General features: G+C 38.4%; 1 protein-coding gene across 6 annotated transcripts in view; it reads left to right on the forward strand.

Annotated features, from left to right (window-relative positions):
- The first annotated feature begins 5,958 nt into the window (after window positions 1–5,958).
- The window catches only part of LOC116841705 (glutamate receptor ionotropic, NMDA 2B), a 279,833-nt gene continuing 267,282 nt past the window's right edge, over window positions 5,959–18,509 (forward strand). For 5 of the 6 annotated variants that reach the window (XM_032809990.1, XM_032809995.1, XM_032809989.1 and 2 more), the window contains exon 1: window positions 5,959–6,409. The gene's annotated coding sequence lies outside the window, so the exon portion shown is untranslated. The other variant, XM_032809988.1, reaches the window with a different exon arrangement.

Consider the following 18,509-nt stretch of genomic DNA (forward strand, 5'->3'; position numbering starts at 1 on the left):
GTAAATGATGGTGCAGAGTCCCCATACACAGAATCCAACTCATCTTTGATTTGCGTAGGCGTATTGCCTTTCAAAAACAAATATTTAATGACAGCTCGATACTCGATTTTGTCCATTTTCACAAAAACACTCACATCAACTTACTCAAACGACTGTTACATAACAACTGCGAGTCCAAAATGGCTGAAACTTCGGTGAGTAACTGTCAACAGATGAACAACGAAATTCACTAGCTTTTATTTACAAGTGCTGCTATCTTCACGTTGAGGTCGGAAACTTTTCAGACCACCCTCGTATATAGTGCCTATCGAATAAGTATTTTTTATTTCTTAGATATTTTTTTCTCTCAGAGTGCTCTCTTAGATTAACCAAGATTCAAAGCCAATCGGATTCACGAATTCTATAACAGTTACAAAGTAGAATGTAACCTGTATTACACGTATCACTATCGAATAATGATTCTCGCAATAAAGTCGTGTCGCAAGATCGATTATGCGCGAGCAAATCACTATTAAACAGACATTCGCCGGTGAATAAGATTTTTGCGTCGCGCATTACTCCGCTTAATTAATATTCGCCGGACGAATAATCCGATGAATGTGGTTGTTGCGAGTCGCGCGCGATTATTCATGAACGGAAGTTATCCGGGGGCCATCGGTATTTTGCTAATTAGCTGCAGTGACTAATAGGGAAACTGGAATTCACCTAGTCGACTACTGCTGCCGAGCCACGGGATAACGTCATGGCTATGCAATGTCAATCGGGGCGACCTTGCGTTGCCGTTGCGAAACTCAGTTAAAATTCGCGTGTTGGGAGATTAGTCTCGGTGAATTTCATCGGCGGGGAAGCGCGTTTTCCAGCTGCCACGGTTAGCTTACGTTATCATCGTGATTTCAATACGCGAGGGTCATCTACCCAGCGGTGCACAGTAGGGTCAGGCGAGATTTCATATTTCAAAACAGACCACAGTCTCGAAATTCGGACTGATTTCGATGTTTTTTTTTCTAATCAAAACTAATGAGATTTATAACAACTTTGTCGATTTTTGTCTCTTGCCTCCCTTCTTCTAAAGCATGAAAAAGTTAGATTTAGAAATATTTTTCAATCAAATTTCGATAAATACAGAAGCTTAAAATTTGTTACTTTGAGAATTTATAAAAAATTTATAACGTAATAATAATAATTTAGTCTTACTTAATTCAGTAGTTTTTACTTACTAAGTAGACATTATTTCAATTAATCTCGTTTGTTAAATTAAGGTAAGATTTAGTGAGTCTGTGTCAGTCTATGTAACTTTTTTCAAGTCTATCAGGGTTTGAATATTTAATTTCAATACCTCTACCTGATATTAAGTTAGATAAAATGAGATGTGTCTACCGTTTGGTCGAAAAGAATTTCGAAATCTAATTTCTTTGTCTGATTTAAAAAAAAAGAAACACAAAAACCTGACTCGACAAAGTTCTATATTTTATCAGCTTTCATGAAGAAAAGAAAGGAGCGAAAACGGTTGAAATTTCGAAGCTTTAATTTTTTTTAAACATGAAATTTGACCCCATCCACCGGTGCCAGATAACAAGCGTTTAACTCGAACTATAATTTGATACGGCGATTAGAAAGTTTCCATTGGCCGGGTCGTGCTGCAACACCCGGCAGTTGGGTGCGTGATTCCAGTGCGCAAATTACGTGACTGTTGACCGAAAACATGAGCTTTTATGTTCCAAGTTTCGAACGAAACGCCCCTCTCATAATAATCAGACTCGCGAGTGCATATGTTGCACTCACTTTGTTCATCCATTGCATCTTCATTCTGCATTTAATTCATATTGATCCACTGTTTATTATTTTTGCGATTCCTCAATCGACCAGTCTATATTCGTCCATAGCTTTCCAACTCTAAGCCTTTACACTTCAAGGCTCTGTAATTTTAACTTTTTGCTCCTCGAGGAGTACTGCACGCCAAAATGATTTTTGTAGCTTTCGTACGTTAAACGTTTTTGTACAAAACGCAGTTTTGTAGCTTGCACTGTTTTTATATTTTTGGTTACAGAGAATTATTAAATGTTTTGACAGAAAGTGAACTGTCAATGCATTAGAAGATACCTCATGCTATCTAAAAGATAAACAATTTTTTGTGAGTAAAAAATAAAAAAGTAAATATATAAAAAACAGAAGAAAAAAAAGAACATTTTATAAAAACATTACAAAAGGATATTCTTTGTTTTTTATGTAACATGGATGTCTTTCAATATATTGATATTAGTATTTTCACTCTAAAAGCATTTAAAATGTTATGCAAAAGAAATAGAAAAGCAGTGCAAACTATAAATCTGCATTGTGTCGATATCCAGTTTCCTTTTAAGGATGCTTTAGCGGAGTGCCATTCAAAATTTATTATAAAACTAGAAAAAACCATTATTTGTGATAAAACTGCTGAATTATGAAAGTTACGAAATTATGAATCTACGGTCTGTCGAAATGTCAACGCTTACTTGAAATTTTTATTCCCCACATGACTGAGGGATAATATCAGCTATCCGAGAAGTCGTAGATGTGAGGACGAAGCATCGGCCGAGGTGTCACTCAAAATAAATTAATAAATAAATAAACCAACGGCATTACACGGCACAATTGTTACTTGTCCGCAGTTTCACGAGGCAACAACTCGCAAGTCCGTTCTAATTTCGCTCTCCGTCTCGCCATTCAATATTTACGTAAAGAACTTTACTCCCCCGCCCTCTTCTCGTCCGTTCTCTTTTTCTCTCGTTTCGAGCACTCTTTTCCTCTCTCTCTCTCTCTCGCTCTCTCTAAAGGCGGTTTTTCAAAATCAAACAACGTTTCGGTGTTTTGAATGTGAGGACCAGTAAAACGCATTGTCGGAAACCTTTCTCGCGGAGGACTTTCTCCTATTTTCCCGTTCGTGAGTGTGGCGAGTACATCTAGAATGTCGAAAACAAAAGCCTCGTCCGAGAATAGCGCGCCGAGGGTGGTGGGCGTGTGTCTTCACCCTTTTTTGCAATTCCTCCGGGATCTCTGTGCGGAGGTCTTCTGGATGTTCCCAACGATATCTCTCTCTCTCTCTCTCTCTCTCTCTCTCTCTCTCTCTATTCCTCTGTCTGTCTCTGTCTCTCTCACGGTCTCTCCTCACATTCTGAGCATACTTACGAGCGCGGCGGTGGTTATCCCGCTGTGGATCGATGTCCGTTCTTCTCAGTTCGTCGCTAACCCCTTTCCCGCGAGCAGCCTCCTAGCGCCTATCTAGACACCGCAATTTTCCGCTCTTTCTCAGAGCACTCCGCCGCACTGTCGAGACATGTAAATGGTACCATTATGTTAGCTATACCGATTACCCTTGGCGAACAACATCAAACGGCTCTTGTTCCAGACAACGCGCGAGAATAGCTGTAATCAGTTTACCACGATGTCGCGAAGTGTTCATCGAGTTATCTCCGAGCGGGCCTCGAGATTTGGAACTTACGTTACGACGCAATCAACATGCAAATTGTTGTCCGTACGTGTCGTCGGGATTTTTCTCTGACGCTCGAATCTCGTCAAAGAGCGCTGTTGGGCATCAATCGATGAAAATTTTCTTTGACTCAAATAATTGTCAAATGTATGACTAAAATTAATTATTCGTCATATATCACAAGCAACTTTGTCGATTGATAAAATTAATCGTTAATCAACGTGTAATCAATCATATCCAAGTGGTTAAATCTCCGAGTGACAACGTATTTTCGTTACCTTCGGAATGGCAATCAGGATCGTTGGTGTTTTGTTCGAACTTTCTCTCCTTGAAGTGCTCGAACACATCCCCAAAAATTTTAGTCAAGGAAACTCTTCATCGATTAATGCTCAATATTGTCGAAGTTTAGAGGTTTTAACATCTAATAACAAATTACTTACGAAGTTACTAAAGCACAATGTGTGTGTTTATGTGTATGTAATCGCATGAAAAAATAAAATATCACGCCTGGCGCGCGGAAGAACAACAGTTTTATCGATCTTCGCCGAATTAGCACTTCAACACAGTTCGCCCGCGTCAATATTGTCACTGTCTTTTGTCTGACGCGTAGCATTCTCCGGTCGTCGCGCTTTCCGCTCGAATTCTCGCCCGTTTCTCCGCGACGTCGCGAAATCTTACACGGACACTGTATTCACCTGGCGTAATCCTCAAGGATATATATTCTAACTATGAGTTAACGCGTTAACGCGCTCTACGCCCTCCCGGGGGTAACATAAGTACGAACTCACGTACAAGAGTTATTGTGACGTAGCTCGCGGCTGGTAGACTCGGCTACGCGGCGAAATAAATATAGAAATTTATAGAAATTTATTCCGTCGCACGCGCAATTCCGACTTCTTACGAGAATTAATTAACGCGATATTGCAAGTCGCCGCTAAATTGTACTAGGCATCGTGTAATTACGCTTTATCGCGGCATCTGACGCAAATGGTTAATTAAAAACGGATTAAAGCGTAAATTCGTATTTTGCAAAGCGTCTCGCGAATACGTACGTATGCGCGTCGTTAGTGCTTCTTAATTTTAGCCGCAATGGAGCGTAAAGAAAATCTCGCAGAGATGAAAGAAATATTTCAAGCAGGATTGTACGACGTCGAGTGCATTTTGCAATAATGCGTTTCACGCTCTCGCGGCAAACGTTTCTTTTTCAAATTGTGTGAAACGCACATTATTACGGCGAAATTATTTTGATTAATTGTTCTACCAAAGTAATCAGTCATGCAATAATGAAACACAATTTCGAAATTTATCAAATGAAATACACGGAGAGAGTATTAGAGTTTCTTTCTCATATAAATTCTTTTCAATTATATTTCTAGTAACGCAGGAATAAACTGTTGGTGAGGTCTATTCAGCTAAGGAACATAGTAAATTTCGTTAGGAACATTTTAAAATGAAAACATTTTAGAAGTGCTAGATCTAATGTGCTAGAACGAAAACGTAACGAAATCAGTATGATATAAAAATGGAAAAAAAGCGGTAAATTTCTTATTCACAAAGAATCTTAAGTCTCATCAGATGTGCATCTGCATACATTGTGCAGTTTTAAGAATGTTGAAATGGTTAATGATGGACTTCCACACCACTCTGGAGATTCTATTAAAAAGCTCTTTATAAAGAAATTTAGCATTTCTGAAGTGTTTCATTTCTAAATGTCTCCTTAGTTTTTAAAGAAAAAAATTATAAGAAATTAAATTATAATACAAGTAATTAAATATAATTGGAGCGAAACCGTCACTAATTGAATTATTAATTAAAAGCAACTTATTTCAATCCTTTTAAACATTTTAAAATTTTCTCACAGGTTTAGACGGATAAAAATGCGTGTTCAGTGACTTCAAAAGATTATATGTATAACTTATATTTTTTGGACTAAAGTCAACTCATTTTACTCATCGTTCTTTCTGAATATCACAAATTTTACTTTTCAAGATGTAACTAGTATTATATGGAACGAAAGGATAGTCAATTACCGCAGAATATCGATTTATTTTTCGGTTACAAAATTCTACAGTAATTTTTGCTATAAAATCCTCTTCGTGTAGGAGTTATTACCTGCTCACATTGGCGTGACTTGCGCGAAAAGATTCGCAGACGCGTCATTCCAAACGGAAAGAGATCCAAATGGGTCGGCCTATAAAAAGTAAAATGGACGATTGTCGCGCTCCTTCCGTCTCATCCGATTGCACTTGTCCATCATTCACCGAGGAAGATAGGTGTCGTCTCCTCTAGCCCAAACGTAACGCGCATCCGTCGCCGCTATCCTCCGCGATCCGAGGACTCGCGCGAAGGGTAGTGATCTCTCCCACACGACGTGCGGGATCAATGACGATCCACGTAAGACACTCGGGCTCATATATACATACACAGAGCCAGAGAGGTGGTGGGTTACCCCGAAGACGCAACTCCACGCCGGAGTTTCGGGGTGAAACGCGTGCGCGGGTGGTTTTAATCGGGGGCGGGGGCGCGGTCACGGGGACAGTATCGTCGCTCTTCAGTTGGGTTTGGTACGCGCCTCGCGACTGGCCGCCCAGCCACTCCGTGCCTCTCTCCGTACAGAGAGTCCTCGTTACACTTGCTCTTTGCTGCGACGTCATCAAATCGTGCGTCTGTGTCGCGAGTCGCGCGCGAAACTTGCGACTACGAGTCTGCCCCGCATTTCTCGACGACTCCGTCGGAATTTTTCGTTCGTGTCTATCGATCACACATTATACATACACACACACATACACACACACACACATATACTCAAGACCGACTTTCGCTGGAGCGGAAACGATGTGTGTCATATACGAGAAGCCCAGAGTGTTTCACTACTAACTCTTTTCTCTCCTGAGACAAGCGTCGACGAGGAAAAGCGCAGACGGACGGGCACGCGTATGACGAGAGGTGAGTCGTTGTTGAGACCGTGGCCTGTTGGATGGCTCTTTTAATTGCGAGATCATTCACAGCGTCCGTCGCGCGCGGCTTTAACGTTAACGCGGATCCCGTTGGTGGTCGGGTTGAATTAGCACCGGGTGATTGACGTAACGAGACGTTACGTGAGCAAGGAGAACCGGTTGACCTTGCGGTCCTGTGGGATATGTTGAAATAAATGGACGGTGTGACCTGCGGTCTCTCCCAGAAAAAGTGGCGGTTTGACAAACGATCGGAGATTGGCGACGTCGCGTCGGTCTTGTTAATTAACGGGCAGGCAGCGGATAATCGCGACGATCCGACGCGGATTAGTCGAGCAACCGCGAATATCGGCTGTGCATCGTGCTGTTGGCACGTACGCGAACAGTATATCGCGATTGCTCGCTTCTCTCTCCTATCGCGACCGATTGCTGCGTGAAGCGAGGTTGTAAAAGCGAATGAAATCAATTAAACGTGCTGCACTCGTGTGTTGCACGTTGTTTTTCATTGGCGCGTAGATTCGTATAAACAATCGTATTTCGACGCAACTCGGAGAGATTGTGTAGCGCAAGTGGATCAGAGTAACTCATGGTCAAGCCGTTGGCGAATTCATGGCGAAAATTTGAGGACGATTCGGAGGCGATCACGGTGGGTCCTTGTGATCCGACAAAAACCGTAAACCCGCGCATTGGACGCTGTAGCACTTCGGATGGGAAGTAAACGCCGAGATGGCATTGATGCTTGTTGAATAATTCTTTCGCGGTAAAGCGGGATGAGAAAAACGTAAGCAATAAGCCTTAAGGGGATATTTTGGTTTGAGATCGGAAAAAGAAAGCACTATTCTAGAATTTTTGGGGAACGAAAAAAAGCGAGCGGTATAAGTGATTCTACAAAGTATTCAAAAGGCAAAAATTAATTTTCTTGTCAAGGAAAAATGTGGCTGTCATTTGAACTAAGTCAACAATTATAATTCTAGATAAAACTTTTTATTAAAAAATTTTGGTTTTTTTCCCGAAATGTAATAAGTATTTTATTATGAAAGAAAGAAACTAATAAATGTATAATTGTTTAAACGATAGCCATATTTACTGAAAAATTTTGATTTCACGTTTTAGATATCCAGAAAAATCATAATCATTTATACTGCCTATATGCGTTTTATGCGAGTTCCTGGAAATTAGGATATAACATACAAAAGAAGAGTGTTTTTGTCTTATACATAGACACTAAAAATATATTCTTGAAACAAGGTTAAAAAATATGCAAAGTTTGATATTATTTAATTTTTTCGTTTCCCTATAAAAAATTCTAGAAAAATATCTTTCTTTGCGACTTTTATTTTTATTAATCTATTTATTTAATAATTTATTTATTTATTATTTTTATTTATTTATTATTTATTATTTTTAATTTTTATTATTATTTTTAATATTTTTATATTTATTATTTTATTTATTTAATAATTAAAATTCCTTCTTTAAACAGTAGAAAAATTTACCAATAACAGTCGATTATTTCTGAGCCGTAAGAAGAATCAGTAACTGTGATTTGTTGATTTGCTTACTGCTTACGTTTTTCTACATACCTGCTTGAATAATTGCGCAAATAGTTGATGCAAATGATCTTTCTTTATTTCTGCTCCTTCATCTGTCTTTCTCTCGTTTTGTCTATTTTCCTTTCTCTCTCTTTTTCTCGATGACGTTGCAATTAATAACCTAATCGACTTATCTCTTGATATGTGAATTTTACGCGGTCATATTGTGAATAGCGCGATGCCACATTCCAATTTGTGAGTAACGTGTCCGTTAAATAATTGAATTCAGAGACTTTATCAAAAAGCTTTCCCTTCCGCTTCGTCAGGCAGCGATTAAAAATACCTCGTCCTCCATCGACACGTTCGACGAGTTTATTACGAATAAATTCGGCGGATTCGGCATGTGGATTTGTCGCAAATAGCTTGATTTCACCTTGGGAAAATCTGCACTAGTGTTCGATGTTTGCGGCGATTGCGATGATTAAAAAGAAACGTGACGCGATAATAATAGAGATGTTTCGAAATATCGTCATCGAGCGTAATGCGCATTTACGAAATGTTTCACGCAAATTTTATTATTTCATTACCTACATCTATCCGTTTCTCTTCCGTTTCTTTTCTACCTTTAGTTCTGTTTGTTTTGTGCTATGTCGTTAAAAGTGCTTTGATAAACGAGCGTTAAGGGAAGCGCGTGTTGTTTAACAATGAAGACCCTGTAACGGTGTCCAGTTATCACTGGCACAGCGACAATGGTGTATGCAAGAATGGTTAGACGTTGATCACGACTGTTTCGATAAACCCGTTCAAGGCACTCGTGTTGCTGGGACGCAATCGGGTATCGATTCGCGTCCCGTTTAATGCGGCACTCTTGTGTACACCAATATGAACACTTCGCGACAAAGGTATTCGGTGGCTGACGTAATTAAGTCGCGTAAATGTACGTTGCGATGTACGTGCGCGAAGACAGTTGTTGGCGCTCTCGCGCCTTTTTCTAGCGAAGCGAAACGCTGAATTCACATCGTTCTACAATCGAATTTTGCAATTTTAGGAAGTTTGAATAAATTTTTCTTTCTTCTCTCTCTTCATCTATAATGAAAAGCATGCAACGAGATAGATTTACATCCCAAGAAGTAATTATAGTTGCAAAATGCTATTTCCTATGTCCTAAGCGAAATTTACGTGAAATTAAGGGAATATTACCGAAACAATAAAATTTGCGGAGAGATTACAATGACTTTGGCGTATAATGAAAATGTTTTTGGCGTATAATGAAAATGTTTTTCAAAAGTATTTTGGGTGTAAGAAACAATAATGAAAACTAAACATTTTTTTGTTTATTTTTGAGATTTTTACAGGTATTTATTGCTGATGTTTATGTATAAAGACATATGCTATGGTGTTTCTATTTATTTTCGTTTGCGATTCCCAATACGTATTCTACTTTGCGCAAGAGTCTTGCTAATTTCTTCGATATCTATTATTTTTAGTATATTATAGCCTCATCAATTTAATAAGACAAAGATTTAATATAGATCTATACTTGTTATTTACATGTGAATAAGAAATTTTTGACAAGTTTCTTTGCTTAAAGTTATATCAATTTATAGTAATTAATGAGAAAACTTACGTAGTACAAATCATTTAGATCTTAACACATGTTATCAAGGTTATGATCATGAAAGATATCAAGAAAGGTACATCAACTAAAGTAGATTTCACAACTAATGTTACTGACATAAGTAGAATTGCGGTTGAGTTTTCGCAGGATGAGAGTGCAAAAGGAGAGAAGATCTGCCATAAATATACATATACTGTTTTCACATACACATTAGCAAATAACATACTTTAGTACCAGTGTTAACTGGTATGCTCTTTAAATATTTTTGGGAATAACTTTTTAATAAATAACTTTAATAAACAATGAGCGTGAGATAAAACCTTTTGAGAGTCATGTACTTGATAATATATGCTAACTAAATTGCCAAAGTTATCGTAATCTTGCCAAATTTAGCATTGTTAATGTCGCAATGTAATGTTTAAAATCTTCTTTTTAGTGAAATGAACTATTAATCGGAAATTTAGATATTTAAAAAATTGTTCTCCTTTACGGAAAGAAAAGTTTAATTAAGTGAGGCAATTTCTGACGAAATATGAATAACTCAGAAATCCCTACTGAAATTACCAAATTTCTGTAAGTTAACTAGAAAACCTTAATAATTTCGCCTGAATTCTGATAACTTCAACCAGAATTTCTGAGTCGTTCATATTACACTAAACATTCGCCTAATGAAATTCTTCCTCTTGTGTTTGAATCAAGAGGGATACGTTTACTTACGCCACAGAATAGCCTCATATTGGAAGACATTTCTACTAAGAATTTGTACAAGATTTACATTTGTATAAGATCTACAGTACAAGATTTGTACTGTAGATGAAAAAGGGAATTTCTCTAACTTGAAAAACACTGTATTTGGAATACTTTCTTCTTGGTTTTCGAAGAATCCTCTTGAGATCGTGTGTAAGAATAGAATCCTCTAGGGCTCCGAACTTCGCTAAGGATGGGATGAGACTTTATTGGGTGTGGCTCAATAGTGGATATTTTAGGTTGTTAATGACTCAGCACGTAGCTTGCAATTCACGCTTCGATCTCGCAGATCGACATTCGACAGTATGACTCCGCAGTTTGCCTTTGACGCGATAACAATGTATAATTAGCATTAGTTAGTGTGCACAATATTAGTCACATATTGGCTGCCGCGCTGTTTTGCGGAATAAACATATCATGAATGCTGTATTTAGCTCAGCTGCGTAATCGCATTATTAATATTAATTTCACGCGCAATCACGTCGTAATCGTCTTTGTGACTTCAACAACAGCGCAGGTGTCAAAACACAAGTCCGACGTTGCGCTGATTTGCACGAGCAATAACGTTTATTCGTGACGCGCGTATCGCGTTACAGCGTAAGCCGCGATTTAATCCGTTGTCCCGAACGAAAAAAAAAGAAAGACAAAAAATAATCGAGAAGAGTGATTGTCTCTCGATTTGGCGAGCTCGATTTAGCGCCAGAAACTGGCGAGATCCTTCGGGATAGCTCGCTCGTTATTGGTTAATTAATCGCTCGGATTATGTTCGTGTTGTTAATCTATGCGGAGTTACATCTAATCGCGCCAATACATATACGATATCGCGGCATCGTATTGCTAAGGGCGGCTAGTCGGCCGACCGGCTTAATAACTCATTTGGCATGGTCAAAGTGATTTTAATTGTGCATTTCGTGGCCGTACATCCGCACGATTTGCGGCTCTGCTATATGACCCGATCACTGATACGCCGTCTCAACAGACGATATTTACATGCGACCTCCGCTAAACTTTACGGATTAAAAGGGAATATTACGAACGGTCGAGTGGGATTTCGTGTCCAGCCTCGTTAGTGTCTATTATCGACGTTATTATCTATTGGCCGCCGTAATTATTTCTCTGTCGCATTATATTTTGGGTTTGATAATTCCCCGATCAAGCACGTTTCTGAACGTGCGGGATTCGTTCGAGCACGCTATGCCGTATTGATTGATATCGACAGTTCGCGATTGATAGCGATCGTCACGTTTACATGATGCCGCGCGTGATTTTCCCCTTAAGTTGGTCAAAACTTCTATACTCTTCTCAATATGAAACATTTCTCTTTTGGAAAAATCAGAGGTATGAAAGCGTTAAGGTAAAAGTGTTAGTATCCGGACATACATCTAATACTGGACATTCTCATTGTCTTGTTCAAAAGTTTGGTTAGAAACTGGTGAAAAATTGGTCAGAAGGAAGCGTTGCCTAAACTGACAAAAAATTAGTTAATAGTTAGAATTCTTAGCCAATTATTGGCTAGAAACTAATAAATTTTCTAGCCGGGAGGGTGTTGAATACCGACATAATGCAATTTCATACTTAAGTATACACGGCTTTTCTATTGTTGCATAGAATTGCAAATTTTACAGAATAAATGTTTACATATTAATGGGTGAAAAGTAAATGAGTATTTTTATATTGAAAACGAAAATATTTTCTTCATTTTCAAAGTTTTTATTTGTTTTTGATATAATATCTGATGCTTTTTCATACATGGACTTTGTACTTTCATTATGCAATAATATTTGCAATTCTATGCGGCCAGATAGAAAAATAGTGCAACCTACAAAACAATACCGCGTCGGTATTATATTCAGCATCTTTTTAACCAAAACCAAAGGTCTTTCTCGACTAAAACAACAAGAATGTCCAGGATTAGATATATGTCCTAGAATTGGCACTGTTATGTTATTTTGCGCGAATTTTCTCAGCTTTGATATCCATCGATTCAGTGAAAGTTGAATCCGACGATTGAATTACCAAAGGTAGGTGAAAAAATGTAATATGAGACGCGCGTGCGCGCGCTGAAAAAAATCAGATGAAAAGCTCCGAGTTTTAAGTTACGCAATTTTTGCTGTATAAACTACAATCGCACGCGAGTGAAGTTGAATAAAAATCGAGTCAGATCAATGGTCAAAGGAAAAGTACGAAAATTTTACCGAAAGAATTATAGAGCTATTACTCTGAAATTGAATTCGTTGGAAACGATTACGGCTGTTTCAACAGATCCTTTTTTTCTCGTTCATATCTTTTACGTCGTTTCATCAGCTCTCGTTTTATTAGCCACGCGATCATTTTTTTCAAATGCAATTAACTACACTCTGAGGCGCTGCAGTATCACAAGCTGGCTGTCCGTGCTCTCAATATGTTAATTTTTCGCAGCGGGGATTTTGAGTTGTCGGCACAAACAAAAGAAAATAAAAAAAGAACGTACCCTCCACATCATACATGCATACACTGTGCTTCTTTTACAAAGGATAAAATTGAATTGTCTGTAAAAATTTCAGCCAGCGCGCGATAAAAAGTTACTCGGGATGACTCACTGTCAATAGTGAGAGTCGAGAGGAACGAATATATATTAATTATAAGCAAGTATTCCCATAATTAACTTCTCTCCTCTCCCACACATCCATCCACGTCAAACCATGTCAACCTACTCTTCAACCGTCACATACACACTCACTCAGACGAGAATAACTCTATGTCAGCTTTAGCGCCAAAATGCTGATATTTTCAATATTTGAAGCTCCGCAGTGTGACTAAACTATTAATTTTCGGAGATAGTACTCATTGACATTTTCTACCAGCAAAAATAATAAAAACAGTAATATATTTCAATTTCAGCACAATAAACCGAAACTCATTTTCCACTTGAAATGTGCGGGATCCTTTGTGAATGTATTTGAAGTTTATTATCAAGAAAATATCCTTTGTTGTAGGAAACTATCTAAGAAAGAAAGTGAACTGAATAATATCATTTTTTTTAGCAGTAGAACGTAACTCTCTGTGTGGGTTTTTACTTAGAACGTGCGCGTGCACGAAAATTTATTTTTAACGAAATGTAAATTGCCGTCCCTCGGGCTATGAGGAGAGAGACCCAGGCGGTGAGAGCTGTTAATTAACTATCAAGCCTACGTACGTCCCCGAGAGATAGACGGCGTGGACGGTGATTACGGCAGAGCAGCGGACAGGACACAAAGTACTTAAATAAATGAGGCTCGAGCGGCTGTCAACGAAGTTGATTGGCCTAATGGCGCGACACTGCTCGATTTCACGGTTCAAAATACGCCGTGTATCGATAGGAGAGGCGTGCACTCTGTAGTTCGAGGTGGCGCGTGCATTGACCTCGAACTCTGATATTCCCCACTTTACTCGCGACTTGTTGGAATAAATTGCCCTCGGCTGTCATAAATCGAAACTATAATTTCCAAAAGTATTTCTCGTTTACTGGCGCGTCGCACCGTTCGTCTTTCGCCGCGAGCGATTTCCTCTTCTCACGGCTTGAAGCGTTTGAGCTGACGTGATGCGCGAAAATCGTATACGGCCACTTACCGGCGGCGAAAATCTCCGAGTCTCATTGGCCTTGACGCGAGATTCATTAATTAACGTGGTTAATGACGAGAGAGAGAGAGAGAGAGAGAGAGAGGGAGAGAGAGAGAGAGACGACCACCGAACACGGGCGATTCATTACGGCCGGGAATCAACTTGCGCGCTAGCTTGGGCTCTCTTTCTTAACTATTGTCGTTGATAATTAAGCGGCGGGAGAGGGCGAACGTCGAGTAAATTGCATTCCGTTCCGCTAAGCGAAGACCACAAAGAGTGCGGCGAACGCATTTTCGAACACGGACGTTTTGCGCGCGTATTTTGATAATATAATTAGTAATTATATAATTGAACACGTTGCGTGGCTTACTGATGAACTGGAAGAACCGCGTAAGAGAACACATCGAGGTAGATTAAACGCACAACGCACGCTTACAAGATTATCCGTTGTCGGGCGAATACGGGTGTGTTTGATTAGCGAAACTGATGCTGTTGCGTGCGTGCGTGTATTCGCACGTTGCAGCTTCGTTATCGCATTATTCCATCTTGGCTGTTCATTAGTCGGCAGACAGATACGCGCTAAATAAATCATCCGATTTGAATATAGAATTTCGTGCACTTGCTCGGCAGTATAGACGCACGCGCTTGTCGATTCTTTGAGGGAATAATTAATCGGGACGGATATACGCTTTTTAATGGCGTTACATTATCCGACCACTTTGCACACATTGTTACGCATCGATTATCGGCCGATTGGAATTTCAGTGCGCGCGCAGTGATTTCGTACACGATGTATGCACAAGGTGTTTTTCAATCGTGTTAAATTCGACCTGAAAATATGAAGTTGAAGCTTCTCGCTCCAGGTGGGTATTATTGACGATTGAAATCTCAGGTTGTAACTCTATTTCATCGCGCCTGTAACTCCTTTTTGATCATCGTTATTTTATACTATATTTTCACGCCTTTGTGACATTTAATGGAGTTCATTAAGGAACAGGTCACGTATTTCAAGACTACGTATTCAGAGACAAAGGACGAAACGTGAGAAAGAGGAGGGGGTGAATGGACGGTCTTCATTACTGTTCCGGGACACCATCCTCAGGAGCATTATCTCTCACGAAGGGTCAATTGCGAATTTTACTTATTACTTGCTCAACGCCCGGTATATCTTTGTAAATCGATAGAACTTAAGAGGAGTTTCTGCTTTAGATGGCCGAAAAATAGGAGCATTCTACAAATTTCTCTCAAAGAAATAAACAAAGATATTAATGTATGGTTTCGACCATAATATTTTGTATACCATTGTTTTTGGTATGAAAAGAGTATTCTTTTGTTAAAAAAAAAAATTTCAATTTCGTTGTTCAAGTCTTTTCTGCCGAGCGTGGTGTCAATGGACGTCTGGTAGACAATATTACAGCTCGTATAATAATCTGAAACAAACGAGACGATGACATTTCAAAACTGCATTAAATTTGCTGGAGAATAGACCTTTGTTATGTGCAGAAAACTGAAGTTTAACAAAGTAACAAAACAACATTGTAAAGTTACATGTCATTTTTCTTTTCTCTCTCTCTCTCTTATTTAATATCCTGTGGAAAATGCTAATTTTGTAAATTTTCCGAAGTATTTAAATTTATTTCAAAAAAATTTAATGCAGTTTTAAAATCTCGTTCCATTTGTTCCAAATTATTACACGAGCTATAATGCCGTCTATCAGTTAGAAGCGCGCTGTGTTCAGTACAAAATAACTGGACGGAATTTAAGTTTCTTAAAAATAACTTTTTTATATTTAAAACAATGATAAATAATACAATCGAAACCCCATATTGATATTTCTATTCATTCTTTCGAAACAAATTTGTGAAAATCTCCTATTTGTCGGCTATCTGAATCAGAACTTTCTCTTAAATATTAATCACGGAGTTTAAAAAATACCGTTTGCCGATAAACAAATTATGCTTTAATTTTGCTAATCATACGAGATAAATGCTGATAAAACATTTCACAGAATAGTAATAATCATTTATCAGCACTTGCGATATTTTCCAAAACAACTTTTTATTATGAAATGGAATCTTTGCATCGATTGAATATCGATAAACAACGATGTGATTGGTGGCAAATGCAAATCGAGTATTATTTTATTCTCAAGCAAAAAGCCTACGTTGAATAACAATTAAACAGGAGGGGTGACGTCCGCGACGCGGGGGTGTTGGATTCCATTTGTGTTGTTATTATGCTGTCGTAATAAATCATTTATCTTCGGCACTCACACTGCAGTTAACGATGTTAATGATTTTCGTATCATGTGATAGGCTGGCACGAAGAGAGAGGGAGTGAGAAAAGGAATGGGGGCAAAGAGAAAGAGGGAAGGAAAGAGAGAGAGAGAGAGATCCTGATCGCTTAATTAAAATCGGGTATTGCGAAAATAAATAGAAAACAGTTGATGTTCTCGATATTTTATACACATGTCGTATCGCCGCGTTTTGTTTTACGGACCAATGTTGCCGGTAAGAAAAATTGTTTATGCAAGCAGCTGCTTCACTAATGTGACTGTGCTATTTGCGTTTTGATAAAACGTTACTCGGCCGCATTCGTTACAGTTATTACGAGCACACACAAAATAAATGATGTTGCTCGAGATAGTATCAAGAGACTGAGGTAAAAGACTCCGTGAAAAATCGGAAATGACGACGGGAAAGCATTCGCGGCTGCCCGCATCCTTTTGCTTTTACACACGTTACGCGTCTTCGACAGGAATGACGATTAACGATGTTAATTAACAGCCGACCGTGGAACGTCAACCGCAACCGTCGACATCACAAAGGGGTGAGATAAATAATGCTCGAGTAGCTGGCGGCTGGAATAATTTCCCTGGAATCACAAAGCCACCCTCTTGCACAACGGACTGTAATGGGCGTTTGAAAAAAAAAAAAGCAGAAGAAAAGTGTGCGCGAAACGTGGTGGCGTAGTGCACCTAACTCGCGCGAGATCAACAAACACGTGACAATCACATCGACCGCGTCAAACAGCAAACGCGTTTCAAAAGCGAAATCGCACCCGCGTTTCAAGCGTGAAAGTGTCGACAGCACCATTACGAACGATCTCTGCGTAATCTCTCTTGGCTCGCTTTCCACATTCATGCTCACTGAAGCAATTTCGCTTAATTAAAAAAATAAATAAATAAATAAAAGGAAAAGAAGGATGTCGTTCTGAAAAAGCCACTTTCTGAAATTTCTCGTGAAATTTACTGAAATAATTCCAGCTCTCAAATAAACATACCCAAAGGTTTTAACGGCGCAATTGAGATAACATTAACATAATGAATGTAGCTATTTTTAAAAACTTACAGACTAAGGCCCGTATTAATAGTCGTTAGTTGAGATTTGTCCTACGTGAAATACTCAAATCTAAATTTAGAGTTAGATGAGAATTTTTTTTTGAATTATAATATATGTAACATTACATTTATACAATTTAGTTGTGAAACTTAGGTCTAACTCTAAATTAAAATCTGAGTGTTTTACCTGAAGTAAGTTTCAAGTAACGATATGCGGACCTCGGATTTCAATTTGGACAGTGTGAGATTTTAGCTGAATTGTAATTGTAAATATATAATGTCATGTGTATTATATAATTCAAATAAAAACTCTTTTTAAATTCTCATCTAAATGCAGACTTGAATATTTCACGTAGGACAAGTTACAAGTAACAACTATTAACATAGGCAAATATGACTGTACCAAATATACGAACGCGCATTTGAGTCTGAAATATTTATGTTCTTTCAATATTCATAATAATGACATAAATTATTTATGACTCGCATAAACGTAAACTACATTTCATAGTCGTTACTCAAATATTTCGCTTTTCTGTATTTATGAGTCTCTCACGGGCCAAAAATTAATATTTTACAAAAATTAATAAAGATCTTTGTTGGCAAGGGTGACAGTACATGTACTTGTTGTTCAGAAAGATCTATATAAAATACTTAAAATAAATTTAAACAACTTATTTCATAGATCATAGAAACAATTATCAGTATTAACAGTACAAGTATGGGTGGAGAAGGGAAAGAGACTGGTCGCCCATCCCGCAAGACTCTAACTCAACCCCTAACCCAACCTGTATTACTGCTATAAGTACAACCATTACTCCAGGATTATATCAGTTAATTTTTCATTACCATAAAAAGCTTTGTAGACTTTTTAAACTTTTGGACGGATTTATTTGGAAGTATATTTCGTCGAATTTCACGAGAACCAAAGGATGGATTTTTTAGAGAACTGCAATAAAAAAAAATACCGTAATATCTATCAATTTCCCCATTTTCTCTCCGTAAATCCGTTCGCCGAAAGTTTCCATCCGGATTCACTCAATAAATTAGAGCGAGAACTATCTGTTCGCGATAAATGGTAAGGTGTTTTATAAGTTAAGTTACGTTACGTAGGAGATGCTTACGTTAGGAGTCTATAGCAACGTCTCGGACGTCTATAGCAACACAAGGTCATCTTGCGGGTATCTTACGACGGGAAATACGAGTCTGATTTGCGATGTCATATCTATCGTGTCATCCGAGCGAGATGACGTTCGGATCCCCTAAGGACCGGCGT

This window comes from Odontomachus brunneus, unplaced genomic scaffold (genome assembly GCF_010583005.1).
Source record: "Odontomachus brunneus isolate Ranch 3 - 2012 unplaced genomic scaffold, Obru_v1 Obru_scaffold_017, whole genome shotgun sequence".
Taxonomy (NCBI): domain Eukaryota; kingdom Metazoa; phylum Arthropoda; class Insecta; order Hymenoptera; family Formicidae; genus Odontomachus; species Odontomachus brunneus.